We start from the raw sequence: 16,862 nt of genomic DNA, 5'->3' as shown, positions 1-16,862 counted from the left end.
TTCCATCCATACATCCATCATTCATCCATCCACCCTTTCATCCATCCATTCACCCATCATTCATCCACCCATCTTTTTACACATCCATCCATCCATCATTCATCCATACACCCTTTCATCCATCCATCCTTCATCCGTCCACCCTTTAATCCTTCCATCCATACATCTATCCTTCACCAATCTATCCTTCATCCATCCACCCTTTCATCCTTCCATCCATACATCCATCATTCATCCATCCACCCTTTCATTCATCCATCCACTCATCATTCATCCACCCACCTTTTCATACACCCATCCATCCTTCAGCCTTACATCCATCCATCCACCCATCATTCATACACCCACCTTTTCTGTGCCTCTCTCATGGGGGGGGGGGGGGGGGGGTCAGTATCTCTCTGCGTCTTCTTCCTTCTTCTTTCCCGCTCATGGAAGGGCATCTCTGTGCCTCCCTGCTGGGGGCGGGGGACGTGTCATGAGACCCACAGGCCCAGGCGCGCAACATCCATTGAACTCAAAGGGTTACACTACAGCCTGCTCCCCCAGCCCACCCCCCCACCAGGCCCCCCCCCAGCTCGTGTATGTGAGCCCGGCTGAAACAGCTTCAGGGACACACACAGCCACATCCGAGTACTTGACAGGTCTTTAAAAAACCTTTTACTTGTTAATGAGGCGTTGATGTTTTTCACACCTCGGTGTGAATTAGGCCTCTGCCGTGAGCACCCTCGATCAGCCCAATGCCAGGAACTCCACTCTGCAGAATCTGCGACCCCCTTCCCAGGGCTCCATGACCCCCCTGGGGGTCCCGCCCCACAGATTGAAGACCAATGTTCTACGGTGACTAGGATCATGGTCATGTATGTTGGGGATTTCTTTTTGCCTCGTAGGTGATGCAAATAGTCAAAGATGATACAGGCCTGATGGGGCAGTCAGGGAGGTTCCTTTAGTGAGGTGATGATGTGGTTGAATTTACTGTGGGCCTGAATGAGAGAGCTTTGAACATGTAGGATGCACTTATTGGGTACCATTGTGGGAAGTGTTGATCTGAAGTCAGTTTCAGGTAGGAGAGGCTTTGCCTTCTCTTTAGAAGGGGATGCCACACTGCCCCATTCCATCCATGGCCTCTTTTCTATAAAAAACATATATTTAGGCCTGCACTTGAGTACCTCATTTTCTTCAATAATGTGTCCCACATAGGTATTTCATCTACACCGATATATAGGAGCATTCGTGCACACTTAGACATTTGAGAACGAAAGCTTGAAAATGGTATTTCTACATGTTCTTGTATTGTACTTTCCATTGAAATGCAAATGATTGCATTAGGATTTTGGAGCACCAATAAAAGTAACTAACTGCTCTGACTTATTTTTAGGTTGAAGCCTACCAGACAGCGCAGACTTGTTGGGGACATTCAGAAACCAACCCTGGGAATGCATTCGACCCTTGGCTTACCATTGGGTTTGTGGTTTGTAACTCCCAATTTCTGGCTTTCTATTTGCTGCCTTTGGTTGTTTAGGCTGTCCAGGTTCAGTTCATCTCTACCAAGAAAAAAGCATTTTCACACTACCTCTGCTTGTATTCTTCCATGGTGCTCTTTTCTGTAAACAGACCTGTAAAATATTGTCTCCATCCCCCTTTGTGTTTAAAAGACTCCCTGATGAGCTCACCTGAGATGCACCTGTGTGCCTGTGATGTGGTACTGTGACCTGTGAAGACTTAGGCAGCATTTCAGCAATGCCAGATGACTTTTCTCTGCTGTGTCTAGAGATAAAAGCACTACCTGCACCAACTATGGAAGAAAAAGTACAGCAGCTTCAAAGTAAGAGTACTGCATTTGCCATAATGCAATGGGGTGAATTGTGCTGGGATGAGAGGCAGTGTGCTCCCTCCCCCTTTATATTTAAAAGGTGCCCTTTAGTCAAGGAGCTGACGAGCTTCAACTGGGATACACCTGTGTGCCTGTGGAGTGGTACAGTGACCTGTAAAGATGGGCAACATTTCAGCAACCCCAGATGACGTTTCTCTGCTTTCTACTACTTCTGCTCTCTATAGATGAAGGGCTAAACCCAGAAACGCATGTCGAGATACCAGCACTACCTGCACAAACTTTGGGGGGAAATGGCAGCAACCTTGAAGTAAGCATACTGCATTTGCCAGAATGCAATGGGGTGAACTGTGCTGGGATGAGGGATGAGAAGCAGGGTGTCCCCCCCCACCCTCATCTGTAAATCTTCTTAACTTGTCACATTTGCTGTGCATTCAAAGACAGGGGTCAAATGGCAGGCTCTGTCTTCCAAGGGAACTTGGTATTTACTTTTCTTTCTCTAACTTTAAAAGTAGAGGATTTATGTGACAATCTTGCCGGACACTGGGGTAGGAGAAATTTGTTTTTTTCTAGCACACAACATTTAACGTGAACTGCCAGTATTTCAGAATATATCAGACTTCGCAAAGTGAGCAATTTTTTTGTAAATTCTGAAATGTGTTGAAAAACAAATACTTTAATATAATCAAAACAAGTCAATACACCTGTTGATGCAATTTCCACACATTATTGTTTGTGCGCTGTATAGTTTTATTAGTAAACCTGTATGTCTGTGGAAATGCAATGGTTATTTACTTTTGAAAATGTGTTGTCTGTATTGGCAGCATGCTACCACACCAGGCATACTTTACTCTATGCCACTGCACTCTACTCTGCACCAGTCCACGCAACTGCACTCTACTCTGAACCACTCTACTTCACACCCAATGACTGCACTCTGCACCACCATACCCTATTCCTCGATGCGCCACTGCACTCTACGCCACTTCACACTACGCCTTTCTACTCTACTCTGATCCACTCTACTCTATGCACCATTAGGATTCAAGCAAGCCGGGCCGAAGACGGCTGCAATGCCAGAAACCGGTCCCCGGAAGATTGTTTCCTTTCCGGTAAAGAATTGGCTTGGTAGTTTGGTCTGCCCTGTTCCCATGATGCACTGGGCCAGGGACAGACTAATTTGCATGTAGCCAGGTTCTGAACTGGGATGGTGCAGTGAGCTAAAAAACGGTGATGGATCAAGCCCTGATCTTTTGACTGGGTATGAGTGTTCTGTTAAACTCAGATGCTCTGTCCATCACCACCCCCTTTTCTGAATCGTTTTGGCCACTATAGGAGTGGCAGGGTATGCTCAGATGTGAGTCCCTTGCTCACTGCACCATTAGGATTCAAGCAAGCCGGGCCGAAGACGGCTGCAATGCCAGAAACCGGTCCCCGGAAGCTTGTTTCCTTTCCGGTAAAGAATTGGCTTGGTAGTTTGGTCTGCCCTGTTCCCATGATGCACTGGGCCAGGGACAGACTAATTTGCATGTAGCCAGGTTCTGAACTGGGATGGTGCAGTGAGCTAAAAAACGGTGATGGATCAAGCCCTGATCTTTTGACTGGGTATGAGTGTTCTGTTTAACTCAGATGCTCTGTCCATCACCAACCCCTTTTCTGAATCGTTTTGGCCACTATAGGAGTGGCAGGGTATGCTCAGATGTGAGTCCCTTGCTCACTGCACCATTAGGATTCAAGCAAGCCGGGCCGAAGACGGCTGCAATGCCAGAAACCGGTCCCCGGAAGCTTGTTTCCTTTCCGGTAAAGAATTGGCTTGGTAGTTTGGTCTGCCCTGTTCCCATGATGCACTGGGCCAGGGACAGACTAATTTGCATGTAGCCAGGTTCTGAACTGGGATGGTGCAGTGAGCTAAAAAACGGTGATGGACCAAGCCCTGATCTTTTGACTGGGTATGAGTGTTCTGTTTAACTCAGATGCTCTGTCCATCACCACCCCCTTTTCTGAATTATTTCCAATTGAGGCTGGTCCAACTCAAGATCCTTCATAGGATCTATATCACAGGACCACAGTTGTTGCACATGGGGAAGAGGGTGGGAGTGAGTGCCGTAGAGGGTGCGGGCAGGGGTATGGGAATGCAACCGTATTCAGAGATTTTGGCAAGCTGTACATCGGACCTTTAGGATGGTCTTGCATAAAACCATACACCCTGAAGCGAAATGCTGCCTCCTTAACATATGGGAGACACCGGACCGTAACACCTCCGGGAAAACTTGGTTAACCCTGGGCCAAGCTGCGGCGAAACAGGACATAGCACAGCACTGAAGGTCTGACATGCCACCAACACTATCAAAATGGAAACAAAACCTGGACTTGTGCATGTTTCGAGAAAAGACAGTATACATTGCCCGGGGGTGTCCAAAAAAGTGGTGCTCTATCTGGGGCGCCTGGAATGATTACAGAGGAGGGATATGTGAGGCACCTGTGCTACCAACAGAATATGCGGACCTGTCTTCGTAAGTCCAAGTATTGAAATCTGTTGTGATGTAATAATGCAATCTGTTATGTCTGTATCGTGGATGATTGAGATTTTGTAGTTTCTAATGCAATGCCACTGTCTCATTGTACTTGTGTCGTCAATAAAAAGAATTAAAAAAAAAAAGAATATCGAGGACAAAAGTATTGTGAAGGTAAGCTTCTATAGGTAGGCAACGTTTTACTCTATATAACACCATATACATGTACCATGGCAATATATATATATATATATATATATTCATATATATATATCTTCAAGGTGTATAGATGTGGAGTTAAGAATAGTAAGTCTATACTTAGCTATTTGCATTTGCCTTCTTGATATTCTGGTCCACAAAACATTTGACACAATATTCTGTCCACACAATATTTTTGTTTCTGATATTCTGTCTGTTATCCCTATGCCAATGCACTCCACATCAGTCCACTCTACTCTATGCCACTCCACCCCACTGTACGCCACTGCACTCTACTCTACTCTGCCCCACTCTACTCTACACAACAGCACTATATGCCACTGCACTATATGCCTCTGCACTTTGCTCTGCACCACTGTACTCAATGCCACTGTACTCTACGGTACTCTATGCCACTGCACTCTATGCCAATGCACTCCACGCCATGCCAATCTACACCACTGCACACTATGGCACTCTACTCTGCAACACTGCACTCTACGCCACTGAACTCAATGCCTCTGTTCTACACTGCTGCATTCTATACGAATGCACCCTATGCCATTCTACTCTGCATAACTCTACTCTATGCCACTGCACTCTATGCCACTTCACTCTTCGGCACTATACTCTACTTTGCACTATTCTATGCAACTCTACGCTGCACCCTTCTACTCTGCACCACCCTACGCCACTGCATGCTATGCCACTTTACTCTAATTTGCACCCCTTGTACTCTATGCCTCTGTACTCTACTGTGCACCACGCCACTCTACGCCAATGCACTCTACGCCACTACAGTCTACTATGCAACACTCAAATCTACGCCACTGTATTCTGTCAAGCTGCATTGTCGGCCTCTGAATTCTATGCTGCTGCACTCTAAACTACTGCACTCTAAACTACTACACTCTACTCTACATTACTGTACTCAACACCACTGCACTCTATGCTACACTACACAACTGCACTCTATGACACTCTGCTCTTCAAAACTGCACTCTATGTCACCGAACTCTATGCCACTCTAATCTCCATCACTCCACTCTATGCCACTGCACTCTGCAGCACTCCACTCTACCCCATTGTACTCTACAGCACTATACCATTCTTGTGCACCAGTCTATGCCTCTCTAATCTGCACCGCTCTATGCCACTGCACTCTTTACCACTCTACTCTGCACCGCTCAAATTTCTGCCACTGCACTCAACGCCACTGCACTCTACTTAATGTTCAGCTCAAGCCACCAGCAGGATATACTGACCCCCCACATGAAGAGCGGAGGCGGACCAAGAGTGGCGCTCGAGGTGCGGTGCCGTGCCTGCCGGCGACCGTGGACCTCGGCTGTGACTGTGTCCCCCAGTGCCCTTGAAGGAGGGGGAGGTAGAGAGGATCATCGGCATAGGCAGCGAGAGCAGCGGCGTTCAAATCACCTCCGAATACTACTGTCGGAGGTCAGCGCGGATCGAACACGAACATTGAAGGTGAGCACTTTGTATGCCCGGACCCACCGTTGCTGAGATCCTTGCGGCCGGAGCCCGATCTGAGCCGCAGGTGGCTGGGCCTGCACGACATCTTGCCCCCCCCCCCGGCCGTGAAGATCAAACAGCCAGCGGCTCTGAGTGCATCAGCTGTACACAGTGACTCTCCCCCCTCTTAATTGGGACCAGGGCCTGGCCCACCCATGAAACTGAGCAATGGGCGCTGGGCAGCCTGTAGCGAGAAAAATAAAAAGGTGCATTACCGGAGTGCCCGACCGCTCCCGCAATGAGGCCTTGCTGATAAGGAAGCTGAGGTCTCCCATGCCTGGAGCACCATCCGTAGCGGAGGCCCAGCGATCCACGCTGCGACCTGGGGGCCATTAGCAAGGAAGAAGTACTGAATCAATCACAATCACTTGTAATATGTAAAAGGGATACCACGATGCCCCTTGGGCTGCCACTGATTCCATAGACAATACAGGTGCCACCACTGGGGCATTTGAAGACGGTGGAAGGGGTGCCTTTGTGAGGGGGCAAGAAGCTTGGGACCTGGAAAACGCTGGGAACCTTCCCAGCCACACCTGCTGAGAACACATCCTGGGTGGCCTGGCATCCCCCACAACGTGAGTGCACACAAAAACTTGGAATACAAAGTGGCCTGCTGTGCAGGGCGCGAACTGTAATTGCCTTCCATATGTCCTGAGACTCCACACATGCTTTCTCCATCCACCCACCCTCTGGGGTCACTAGAACATAGGGATTGTATGACTTGGCGTAATACGACTAACGGAGTGAGGGTGACACAGCGCAACACCCTCTGAGGTGTGGGTGGACAAAAACTCAACGGCTCAAGAAGGCCCGCCACGTGGGGAAAGGCCTTTGCCTCTGTTGCTAGAAGGCCCAACCAGCGGCCATACACATAATGGGAAAGCCACGATTGGACAAACCGCAGCCCCAGCTGGTTGATACAACGACATTTGCAGCGGTTGATGGAAATGCTGCGCAACAAGGAGCTCCCAATGCAAGTGCCTTACCAGATAACTCACACCGGTTCAATGAACTGATGGCAGCAATACTGGACATTAAGACCACGTTAAGGGCTAAAATAGATACACTATGTGTTGATGTGGGTTTCTTGAAAGAAGATCATAAGAAACTCAAGGCCAGAGTGGAAGAGTCGGAATCTACACTGACGGCCCTGCGTCCCACTGTGTCTACGGCTTCAGATCAAGTTAAATCCCTGCAGCAAGAGGTGGAATATTCGGCGAGTCGGGTGGAGGACCAGGAAGGTCACTCCTGCAGGAACAATATTGGCATTGTGGGGTTGCCGAACATATAGAAGGACCAGCCATGGACCTGTATCAGGAAATGTGGATCTCCAACGATATCCTACAGGGTAAGGTCTCGAAATTATTTTCAATAGAAAGGGCTCATAGGGTTCCAGTTGGCCCTCCACGTCCAGGTTACCTGCCCCACCAGTGGTGGCAAGGTTGTTTAATTACCGAGACAAAGACCATATCCTCCAAGTGACTAGGTCCAAGAGCCCCTGGCAGGTGGAGAACACAACAGTACATATTTACCCTGATTACACTCTGATTGTCCAACACCGTAGGTCCTCCTATATGGAGGTTAAGTGAGGCCTAAAGTAGTGCCAGATACAATATGTTCTTCAAGAAGCCTGATCTTGGATACATGAAAATGGACTCGCACATCCTCCCCTCACTTCTTCTGCAGTTTCATGACTACCCTGTAAACTAGTAGATGCACATAGAGGGAGTGGGAGGATCAAGATACAACGGCCTACCAAGAAGCAAGTGGCTGCGGCGCGGGCACAGGCTATAAAGACTGCGGAGCACCTTAACAGTACCACAGCGCCTATCAGATCTGACTCGCATTCAGATGATGGGCAGGACCGCCAGCTATACCTAACAGACTCACAACATGCAGACCTGTGAGGAGAAGGCCTTAAGATGACTCCACAGACTGCAAATGAACTTGGGTGAGTCCCTAAAGCATGCAGAGTCCTGGGGCAGGGATCCCACAACCAACCACTAGTCGGCAAGAGAACTTTGGGGACACGCTGAATATCCTTTTTCTTAGTATGTGCAGCTTGATGTCAGATGACTAGACACTAATGTGGGGGCCACCTCAATTGTTAATATTTCCTCTTCTTCAAATACAGGGGACTGAGTTATGAGACATCACGGTCTTGGTTAATAAATGGCAGCCAAATTCCGGTTGGGACAGATTACAGATGCGCCCCCAAACAACGTTAAGTAGCTGAGATAGCAATTGTTCTACAACAGGCTTGATGTCATTTTAGTGGCCAATTGCCCATTGGCAAGCCGGCCTTGGGTGGGGAGTTAGGAGAATGTCATTATTGTTTAACGTGATCTCTACTTCCTACTATTCAGGGCAGGTGATGCAACTGAGAACTGTAGTATACAGCAGGGGGATGGGGATGTGGGCCGGCTGGCATGTGGGGGTGACACATTGAGGGATCGTTACATTCTTTCTTTTTTAGAGATTGAATGGCTTACAACGATTACACTCTTTTAACCTGGAACGTGCGTGGGTTGGCAGGATGTGTTAAAAGACATAAAATATACCCATATTTGCGTACCAACATGGTCTCAATTGCATTAATACAGGAGACGCACCTTACCACACAAACAGTTGCCTCACTGCACAAGCAATGGAGGGGCACGGTCATAGGCACCACTTACTCTGGATATGCTAGAGGTGCCCTTATATGGGTGGTACCAGGCACACCTCTAACAGTTGTTCTCACACGAATCAACCCTCAGGGCCACTACGTGGCACTGGAGAGCCTGCTAGATGGATCTCCATTGGCACTAATCTCCCTGTGCACCCCGAACACTGGGCAAGCACAGTTCTTACAGTCACTCACACCATCCCTGCTATCTGACCCTACAGCACCAGCACTATAGGGAGTGAACTATAACTGAACATATGATCTTTGTTAGAACTGGCTATTTCTGGTAGGCTAAGGCTGACGCCAAAGCCAGGCAGAAACCACCATTCTAGTCAGGGCAAGGAAGTCACACGCCAAGATAACCCCTGCTCACCCCCTTGGTAGCTTGGCACGAGCAGCAAGGCTAAACTCGGAGGCGATGTGTAAAGCATTTGCGCCAGCACACAACAGCAACAACATCCTAGGCACACCACAAAAGGAACTCCACACAAGGTTATATTAAAATAACTTTTGTATTGTCAAAACATATCAGATAGAATCACACATGTACATTGTGCCAACTGGCACGGGCAATATTCATAAAGGATTATTTACAAGACAGGGCCACATGGGCCACTGTCATATTCAGCACTTAGTAGAAATAGAAATACTGTCAGAAATTTAGAATAAAAGGATATAAAATCACTGTAGCACAAAGTAACAGTTAGAAATCACAACCAGTATCTACTGGTAACAGGTAAGTACCACCCACGCAACCCTAAACACCTTAGGAGAATGTCACGCAGGGGACCAGGACCTCACTAGGACCACCTGTACTAAAAAGAACAACCACCTAAGTATCACACAGCATTTAGGGGTGTAGGAAAGAACACTTTACCCATGATGTATGAAACACATTCAGAGGAGTAGTAAAGGAAAACCACCTAAGTATCACACAGCGTTTAGGGGTCTAGGAAAGAACACATTACCCATGATGCATAAATATACATTCAGAGGAGTAGTAAAAGGAAACACATGATGCATAAACCTACACATTCAGCGGTGTTAAGAACAAAGCACATGATGCAATAAAAATACATTCAGAGGTACTAGAATAATACAATAGCGCAAAAATCACATGATGTCTAAAACATTCAGAGGTGCAGGAATAACACATGATGCAAGAAATCACATTCAGAGGTGCAATAACCATACAATTGCGCAAACCCTACATAAGCCACCACCTGTGGCAGTCCCTAGGCCAACTGGCCTTGTTGGGGCTAAGACGCCCTGTGTCTCAATGTCAGGGGCCTAAACGGTGCAGGTGCCCACTACTTGCTGGGCACCTGGGAACACAAGCAAACTAGGGCATGGGCTCTCACTAGCCCTTGAACAGTACTGTGCCAAACAGCAGGAGCCCCACAGGCTCTTGAACCAATATGTCCCCATGAACCTCCCTGGTTCATCTGCACTTGTATACAAGAGAATAGTCTCTAGTCTCTTTAAATCGGTATAGAAAATTGATATGACCGACTTATCTCACATAGGTTTGAAAACGCACAGCCAAGCAATGCTAGCGTGTGAATTATCCCAAAAGAATTAGCCCCCAATGCCAGGGGCTCCAAGTGCTGCAAGCGCGCCGCACCGGTATACTGGGGACTCCTTTTTAGGCCGTTTCGCACAGCCTTGCACCCCCGATGACCTTCAGGCGCACCGGGCCGATCAGAACACTCTTGATCTTAGCCCCGGCCGGCCCCCCCTGCTCTCCCGCCCGCTCTTGGTACTTCCAGGGAGCGGCGGGCAGCTAGCACAGCTCCTCGGGACACAGGCCAGGGGCGGTCGGCACTCGCGCTTCTCCCGCGGCGAGGACGGGTCTTGAAGACGGGTCTCCTTCTCGCTGCGGGCGCGGCTCCTCTCTTCCACGGGCATCCCTCGACCAGCCAATCCCGTCGCGGCACCGATGACGAGCCTCCTCACACGCCACGCAGCTTCCAGGAGTCAGCCAATCGCAGCGCGGCTCCTGGACCAGGCCCCTCTGACGCGGGGCGAATCGACCAATTGGAGCGCGGCTCTGGGGGCAGGCCCACGGCAAAGGGCCAATCAGAGCGTGGCTCTCCTCGTGGCTCGGCCAATCGGGTCGCGGCCTCTTCGTCGTAGTTTCTACAGCTCCTGGAACACTCTGGTCAGTTTCAGGCCCCCGGGCCGCGGCGGTGAAATGCAGGGAGATGGATTTAGTGCGCCCAAGGACAGTAGGGCGATTGGAATATCGCGAATCCCCCACAAGGATTCCTTCGTCCTAAAAACACTTTCAGGCGCACTGCCACCCCTTCCCACGTGCCGATGAGCACGTCGATATCCCAGCACAGCAGCTGAGGGACAGGCAATTCACAGCGCGGTGCCCTAAAGCTAGGCAGAGGACAGCCAGCGCTTCACACGGCCAAGTGATCGCTAGCCTCAGCAAACAGCTCACGATCTCTGCAGTACACAGCAGCTTCTCCATGCTGCAAAAAGGTCCCAGAGATTCCCAGGGGGGGCAAAGCCAAGTCCCCCCATCAGCCCAAACAAGGCAGAGGTGTCCCCCAGGAGGCCAGGAAAGTCCATCAGGTGTCCAGGGGCTGGGCAGGGCTCAGGGATTCCCCTGAGCCCAAGCAGCAGCATGCCCCTGGCAGATTCAAGTCAGAAACAAGAACATTTTGGAAGGGGACACAGCCCCTTCTTATACACAGAAAAGTCTTTGTGCAGGCAGTGTGAGAACCGGCTAGGACTGGTTATAGGGAAGTCCCTTCAGTATCAGGGACAGAGGTGACAGTCGCCCAGCGGGGGGGTGGAGCCAGCATTGTGGCAGGCAGGCACAGCCCTTCACTATCAGGTGCTAATCTCCTCCCACTTCCCTGGCAGCAGATGCTGCCTTTCATCCACGGGCTGACTCAGACAACCTCCTGGGGGCTCTGCAGCCCCTGTCACACTCAAACCAGACAGTCAATCCACAAGCAGGCCCAGGCACTCCTGGGCCAGGCTCACCAGCCAATCACGTGCCAGCAGACTCACTACACAAATATGCCAACTTCTAAAAGTGGTACTTCTAGACTAGACACAATCATGCCGCATACACCATTACGCAGCATTCAATCTCACGAGTTCACACATATCAAACTCAACCCTGCACTCCCCACACATCAGGAACTACCATGGGCATACATATTCCCCATTCATTCCTATGGGAGGGCAGGTCACTCACCACACATACACAGAGAGCACACGCACTTTACACTGTACCACAGTGAAAAAAGTGCGCAGAGGCCTAAAATCACCCACCTAGGTTCCAGAAACAGGCTAGGAAAAAGCAAAAAAGTTTCAGGGTGAACCTGCCAAAAGGGCCAGGTCCAACAATCTTGATCTGGACCGCTCACGCCTGCGGCTCCTTGGAGCACAATCCATTCAGATTTCAAGACACCTGAGAGACTGGGTAGAACACATGCAGCTAAAAGATGCGTGGCGCAGTAAGCACGCTGAAATGCAAATATACTCCCATCACTCTTCGTTACATGATCTGCACACGCGGATTGACGGAATATATTGCTCCTTGGAAGCCCTGGTTAGGGTAACGCACACAGAATATTTAGCACGTGTGCTTTCTGGTCACAAACCACTGCAAATGCACCTCTCGTGGGGCACTCGCAGAGTTAGGATCCCGACCTGACGTCTCTCTGTTGCTGCCCTTAGGGACGTCACATTCGGCTCTGCCATATCACAGACGATCATCACATACTTTCAGGAGAATAAAGATACTGCCTCTAATGAGGCGTAGAATGGGATGCAGGTTACTCAGGGACATGCTATCAAAATGACATATGGCTCACTCATGGTACTGACAGCAGATTTACAAAGACACGAGGTGGAAATCCAAACATGTGAAAGACTGGAGCCTACAGACCCCCAGGTGACTCCTCTGCTGGCCAAGGCATGACTAGCATATAAGGAGACTTTAGACAGTCTATGTGCAATGGACTACAAATACTATCTAACCCAACAACACACAGAGGGTGATAAAGCAGGCAAATCGTTGACTTGGCTCTTAAAAACCGATGCTTCCCAACTTCCAATCACAGTGATATACAATAACGAGGATGTGCTAGTAAACACACAGGCGGCAATTCATGACTCACTTTACAAATACTATACAACTCTGTGCAGGGCACCTGACAATGATAACCTCACCCACATTCAACATTTTTAGAACCCGTGCAACTTCCGCAGGTCACAAAACCCCAGCACGATTCGCTAGAGGAACCTATCACAGAAGACAAAATATTAGTTGCCATCAAGCAGTTGGTGGCGAATAAGTCTCCGGGCACCAATGGCTGGCCTACGGAGCTTTACTCTATTTATTCTGAACAACGTGTGCCCCAGTTATTGAGCGTATATAGGGACGCTTATGAAAAAGGAGAACTCTCAGCATGCTTGCGAGAAGCACTGTTAATGGTGCTACCTAAACCGGGTAGGGACCCGCTGCAGATGGCATCATTTCGGCCACTGTTGTTATTAAATACCGACTTGCAATGTCTGTTCAGGCTACTGGATTGTGGCCATGCGGAAACTGACACCCCCTGGTTAGCAGCCCTGGATATTGAAAAGGCGTTTGACACCTTAGGGTGGCTGTATCCGCTGGAGGTGCTGGGCAGATTTGGCATTGGGCCTAAATACTTGCTCTGGGTGGGTATACTATGTACTAACCCGCAGGCGAGAGTAAGAACAGGGTGAGACATCTCCCCAGTTTGTTATAGAGCGAGGCACCAGGCAGGGCTGCCCCCTGTCACCTATCCTATTTGCATTCTCTAAGTAGCCCTTAGCATGCAAATTGAGACAACGGGTGTTGGACTGGGGGGTTCATGCAGATAAGCAGTGGCATATAGTTTCGCTATATGCAGACGATGCACGGGTCTACCTCCGGAGGATGGCACAGTGCTGTGGGGTCTGATGGCGCTTCTGGATGCCCGTGCTCAGGCTTCTGGCCTTCGGGTTAACTAGCCTAAGTCAGTAGTTTTTCCCATGAAAATGATCCCACTAGATCAAAGACAGGCCATGCCTCGAACCCCGCTGGAATGGGCTTTTAACACTTTCAAGTATCTGGGAGTCCAGATTTATCATTCCAGTGCAGATGTCATAGATGGGAACCTGAGTAAGACAGTATCCAGGGCGCACGGCACTGTCATTCTGGCGTGGTCTCCTCTTGTCCCTAAGGGCAGAGTGGCCATTGCTAAAATGCTTCTTCTCCCGAGGCTTCTCTACTTTTTTACAGCACTCTCACATAGGCTGCCTCAGACCATATTTAAAGACCTGGAAGTACTTCTAGTTGCGCTGATATGGGGAGGCTCAAGGTCCAGAGTGGCACTCTGTAAACTGTACCTGCCACTCACAGACGGGGGGCTGGGGGCACCAAATTATGAGCATTACCATGCTGCTGCACAGCTCCAGTGGCCAATGAGATGCTTAGCAAGTGCTCAGGTGACAGAGATGTCCAGCTGGGCAATGTCCTTAAGAATAATAGAATGGATATCGGGCTCCACCACTCTGACACAAAAGAAGCAGGTTAACCTGTTAATGACAGCAGCCAGACATAGCTGGCTACGTTACATGATGCCTAAAAGCCAGGCAACACCATATGCACCTATGCTACCACTTGAGATTTTACTGGGTTCATTTGCTTGCCACGACAGTCCGGAACTAGAGTTCTGGGTAGCAGTGGGATTGGATGTCTGGGGTGACTTATTTGTGGATACACAGCTATGGAGCCTAGAAGAGTTGATAGGGGACTTTGGATCACACAGGGTACCTTCATGCTTTATGCGTTACTAGCGCGGCAATTCCTCCAAACATGGGGAAACGTCAAGAAAGAACCAGACACATCACACTTGCTCCAGACCTTGCTTATGCATGGGAAGGGCAGGCATGCGGTGACAGCTATATATAGCTCCCTTAGACCTGGTCCTAGTTAACTACTAGTAAAGCTTTGTGAATATTGAGATTCCGAGTTGTCAGCTACCATGAGTGATTAGCAGTGGACGCAGTGTATAGGGCACCCCTAAATTTTATCCACAAATGCTAGACTGAAATATACACAGTTTAATTATTTACATCATACCTATTTAACGCCACACAGACTGGCAGGTATGTATCCCGCATCTGTCCACACATGCCCCCTGCTTAAGATCAGATGCAAAGTTCCTCCACATGGTCTGGGCATGCCCTTGCCTTAGTGCCTACTGGAACGAGATTGCGGCGACACTAGGGGAAGCAACCAACACTATAATACCTGCGCAAGATTGACACTTTTTACTTGGCTTCACCAAGTGCACTGCAGCGCGGAACAACCTTAATAAATTCTTTGACCTAGCTTTGGTGTTAGCAAAGCGGAGAATAGTTATATCCTGGAAATCGAGTGCAGCTCCCAACACACGCATTTGGCTGTTGGATCTCCGCAAGAAACTGGTGGCTAAGCACACGATGCAGACACTTAAGGCACCCCGTGACCCCCGACAGACTAACCCCATGCAATGGCAGTAATACTTATCATTTGTGGAAGGCAAATTGAATACAGCTAGTCCCTCACAGGGATGAGATGGTTTCCTGTTCTGCGCATTAGTAAGAACATACCAATATATAGATGCGTGCAAGTTGGGCCCCTCGTCGGGCATGTCCTGAACTAACTGGGCAAGACCTCCCGCTTTCACGAGCACGCAGTGATGCGGTGCGCGTGCCATCCCCCACCCCCTTCCTCGCTGCTCCCGCTGTCCTTAAAAAGTACGCACATAAGCAGTCACCCTAGGTCATATATGACCTGGATTAAATAGTACATGTGGGTTAGTTGCGATCGAATAGTTCTGGGTTCATTGCGAATTGGTTGGTGTGAAAATATAGAGACACAGAAAGTCTGTTGCTTATTTGACGATTACAAAATGCATAACATACATAGACATATACAAAATGTTCGATACCGTTTGATTTATTTGTTGTCACCGGTATGCAATGCAGCCTGGTTCCCCACCAAGTGTCAAGTGTATAAATGGAATTGTACTGTTCTGTATAATAAAGCTGGCAGATTGCATTATGCATAACCTGTAAAAAAACAATAAAGACGATTCAACAAAAAAAAAGTGAAGGTATGTTTCTATAGATGAGTAAAGTTTTACTATATATAACTCCACATATATGTAGCATGGAAATATATATATATATATATATATATATATATTCACTGAAAAAACCATAGGTTATAGACCATATATAGTTAGGAATTAGCATTTACAAAACCTTGAAAATTCACTGAAAAAACCATAGGTTATAGACCATATATAGTTAGGAATTAGCATTTAAAAAACCTTATTTTACTCACACAAAACCATTGAAATTCCATATATAGTTAGTTGTACTAACTATATATCGCGCACCCGCAATCCACTGCTGATCATGTCACATATTACATCATTCATGACATGGTCAGTGACATCACTGATGACATCTCAAATGACATCACTGATGACATCACTGATGACATCTCAAATGACATCACTGATGACATCACTGATGACATCTCAAATGACATCACTGATAACATCTCAAATGACATCACTGATGACATCTCATTTGACATCAATGGTCACATCACTGATGATATCATTCATGTGACAATACAATGCATCTCCTCACACTTTAATATAACCTCTGTTACACCCAGTGTTAAATACAGAATATAATTTTTTAAAACATTGACACACCAATACTAGTTACTACATACGCACTCACTGATTCCTATGTCTACACACACATTCACTCATTCACCCATACAATCATTCATACATACAATCACTCATCTTTACAAGACTATCATATGCACTCATACACCTATACAGACACTCACACTCTGCCACTCATCCATGGAGTTACTCACACACATAGTCAGTCCTGTAAAGAATAAATCACACTTCCATTTTCTAATCTATATAGTTAAACATAGAGTACCTTACATTTTCAAATATATACTAACACATTCTTACTCTCTTATACAATCATTGATACAAGAACACATTGATCTGCACAGAGTCACACATCTCCCAGCCAGCCCCACACACACTCAGTCTCCCATACA

The sequence above is a fragment of the Lissotriton helveticus genome, chromosome 2_1 (genome assembly GCF_964261635.1).
Source record: "Lissotriton helveticus chromosome 2_1, aLisHel1.1, whole genome shotgun sequence".
NCBI lineage: Eukaryota > Metazoa > Chordata > Amphibia > Caudata > Salamandridae > Lissotriton > Lissotriton helveticus.
Note: the sequence above shows the minus strand (reverse complement) of the source record.